At 35.7% G+C, this 3,834-nt stretch overlaps 1 long non-coding RNA gene across 1 annotated transcript; it reads right to left on the reverse strand.

Moving 5' to 3' along the window:
• On the reverse strand, positions 1-817 carry LOC107081352. Its single transcript, XR_001481060.1, has 3 exons — positions 604-817; positions 442-480; positions 1-101 (listed from the first exon to the last, which is right to left on the reverse strand). It is a non-coding gene; the product is annotated as an uncharacterized LOC107081352 (long non-coding RNA).
• Between the last annotated feature and the right edge of the window lie 3,017 nt (positions 818-3,834).

Raw genomic sequence — 3,834 nt, forward strand, 5'->3', positions numbered from 1 at the left:
AGGGACGAGTCTGGGCCTCCAGACGCTCCTTATCAGATTTCCTTAGATAAGGAGCAGCAGCCCCAAACTCTGCCATGGCAGCATCACCCATGTTTCAGCCTCTAAAAAGAATGTGAGCTTGGATTTCAAATGCATTCTTAACTCATAAGATGAGCATTAATGTGAGAAACAAGAATACAAATCAACAAAACCACCTTAACTTCAGAGTTTGAATTTTATCTGGAAATTAGTGATATGGAAAACCTTAAAATAATTAGGAAAGTTTTGTTTTTTTAAAACAAATTTTTTTTTTATTAACCACCTTTCAAAAACTTTCACCCATTTCTTGTCATTTCAGTTTAGGAATAAGTAAGTAAGTGTCCTCAAATTGTTATTGGATAACATATAGACATGGTAATTTTGAACTTAAAATTGGATTGCTGCCAATTAAATAGATTTTACCTGTGCTTTATTTCAGTCCCTTTGAAATGTGGAGTCTTGCTGTTCAAATGCAAAAGACAAAATAAAAGCAAGCTTAGTGTTAGGAAACGATTATTTGAACAAGAAATTAAACTGTAAAAGGTCAGACACAACAGCAAATTATTGAGTAAAGTTTGTACTTACCTCTTATTGTCAACTCTCTCAGGAGAATGATGGATCCAGTGGCTCACCTCAGACTTTCTCTCCTTAAATAATGCTCTGTAGTCAACCAAATATGGATATGAATATCAGAGAAATGGCATCCAGTTTGCTCGTCACAAAAGCATGCTCCAAACTGGGTTGAACCCAGTGCTGCTATTAGTTGCTCTCACCTTGAACAAAAGACCAATACGCCAGAGTGGAGATGACAAAGAAAGAGGGAGGCAGGAGGTGGGGAAGCAGCCTCTGGCTGTTGAATCATTTCATCTCTGCCAATGGGTTGTTTGTTTTATTGCTTTTACTTAACAATGAATAGTAAGTGAAGTTTATTAGTTTAATAGCATTTTTTTAATGGAATTTTTATCAATGTTTTTAAGCTATGAACAATGGTAATTTTACTCCAACATCCATCTCCAGTTTAAGATTAAGAGGAAGCATAGTTTTGAAACATTGCATTTATTGAGCAATGTTAAAGAGACTAAACAATTTTGTTAAACTCATCTTGTGGAGCCTAGGTCATTTTCAAGTCTGAAGTTTAATTATAGTCTATTCCGTGATTGGTAGCAGAATAGGGATGGAGAATAAAGAGCTGCAGCTGTCTTTTGCACAGACACAAGACAAGGGCAAGGTCACAGTTGTGAAGTCTTTCTTTTATCACTCACTACTATTCCCAGTGAAGTCAACAATAGACTTCCTTAGAGACAATGCGGTTCCATTTAAGTTTATATTATATAGAGATACAGAAATCTGGGCTCCATTGTGTATCCTGTAAGTGGAATGCAAATGATATTTATTTTTAAAAGTGAATATTTGTAGCTGTCGTTTTTTTGATGACTGTATGTCTTGTAGAAAAATAACTGTTTGTACAATTAAATTCCTGTTAAAATGATATCCACTACCCCAGAGAAAGAGTTGGATACCAAAGACCCCTGGGGAAGTAGTTATAGCTGAAGTTGCCTTTTGCAATTCTGTGAAATATGGGATATTACCTTTTAAGTTGCCCATTTTTTTACAGTGTGTACCAACAATGCATTGATCTCAAACTTGCCTTGTTTGTCTCATTACAGTGCTTTGTGATGTTTTAGATTTGTCTCTAAATTTTGCAAATGTCCTATTTGTTTGCTCACTAGTACAACACAAGTTGATAACAAAACACTTATCAGTATTTTGTGTTCTAACATTAAAGAAACTTTTACAAAAGGAAGTCTTGCACGACTACCTGTGAAGTTGGATTAGTACGACAAACTGTCAGAAATAAAGGTACATTTTTTATACTTACAGCTATATTAATGGTTCTTTTTAAGCACGGCAGCCATATGCGATAGATATTTGAGTTTCTTAGTAACTTTACCTTTTCCCAGTCAGCATTCCAGCTTAGGGCTGCTTTTGGGTTCCATATCTGACTGAAAACTCAGAAAATCATTCTATTGTTGCTAAAATCCCTTTGTTCTAATGTGCAAATAAACTGTTTGTCAAAATGCAGCTAATTTAGGCACACAATCGGTTTCTTAAGAGCTCACAATACCAATAGTCTGCCATTTAACATTTGTCACTTTTTTTTTTTTTTTATATATTTTGTTCCAGTGCTATAACCTCTTGTGAAGCCTGGAAAACAAAATCAACTGTCAAGACGAATTATGGTTAAAAATGTCTTATTGTTCAGATTTTTAGCAGTCCTGGTATTTTTCTAAGTATTCATTTTTCATTTTATTTGTTTTGAACAACTTTTTAAATATATTTAAGCTAAAATAGGCATTGTTTATGTTGGTTTGGATTTATAAATGCATTAATATATTTCAATAGAAACCATTTATTTCTTTGTGACCTATAATCCAGGCACATGCCCAGATGAGGCATTCAGGGACTGCCCTTTCTCTGCTCCTGTCGACACGGCATTGTTTTCTTCTCTTTATTCTTGAGCACAAAGATAACTTGTGAAATTCCTGCTGGCTGCCTTTGAGGGCTTGGAGGTTCAGAGGAGCTTGGGGGCAGCTTTTGACGCAAGTTGCCAGGACAAGAGTTGTTTTATTTTGAATGATCAGCAGCAACAGGTGATAACTCCATAAGCAAGCCAAGATGTAAACCCCTACAGTAATTTTATGTGGGATGGTATCATTATATTTAAGAATATGTTAAATTACTTCACAGGCACCTCAGTGTGTGAGTTATTTGCAGATTTAGTGTAAAAATGAAAATGAAAAAAAAACTTGCTAGTTCACTTGAAATTGCCTTCAAATTTAAGGCTAAAAGAAGCTTTGGCCTATAGAGTTTCTTGGATTGACAGAATGTGTCGACACCAATAAAGTAATCTCTGTGAAAATCTCACTATGGACGTTGCATCTTTCTCCATCAGGTCATGTCCTGACTTGACTCTACACTTGGATTTTCATCTCTGTTACTTTTCCCTTAGTCTATTCCAGGCTCCCATAGAGAACACTTGTACATTCACTGAAGGTCTCATTCTCAGCTGTCCGCAGCCTTTCTGTCTATGACTTTTACATCACATGAGCAGCCCAAAGGAAGGTGTGAGGCACCTTGCACCACTTAAGTTGAGAAATTTGAGCCAGCACAGCTATCAGGAGTATTTGTTATTTGCTGTTGTGAAAGGTCACTTCTAAGGGGAGTTGATTGTTCTCGTCCTTGTCTTTGCCTCATTCATTTAGACTATGGGCCTCTGAGTGGACTCAACATGAATTCTGATTGTGCTCCAGTGCAGAAAAGAACCAAGACATCATATCATAAAGGTACTTATTTCTTTATTTCTCTGTCTGAGAGTTTATTGTTTCTAAGTTGTGACGAATTTAATTTGGATATATTTACCAGTATTATAACCACCAGTGTCATATTAAATGTTGAAATTGTTTTTGCATGAATTTAGAAAGGTCTTGGAGAGGAATGCTTCTCTACCTGATGATTTGCCTTCAGCAAGTTAGGTCCTGCTCTGTGACACAACTGGGCCTTCCTTGTGTGGAGCTGAAGATGTCATTAAAAAAAAGGAAAAACCCCAACAACTAAATGTAGGTTAGTAGCTTTCACTTTTTTAAATGTGATGCTAAGCTATGTTTTTCTGCAATTTTGATAATTTCATACAAAACTATAAAAGCAAAATCCATGTATTTAGTAACTGGTGGAAGTCTTAGAAGTTTTGCAAATTGATTAATAATTGGATAGCCAGAGGTTCCTTGAAGAACATCTCCTACTAAATTAAACCAGGTA

Source organism: Cyprinodon variegatus, unplaced genomic scaffold (genome assembly GCF_000732505.1).
Source record: "Cyprinodon variegatus isolate N-32 unplaced genomic scaffold, C_variegatus-1.0 Scaffold4400, whole genome shotgun sequence".
Lineage (NCBI taxonomy): Eukaryota > Metazoa > Chordata > Actinopteri > Cyprinodontiformes > Cyprinodontidae > Cyprinodon > Cyprinodon variegatus.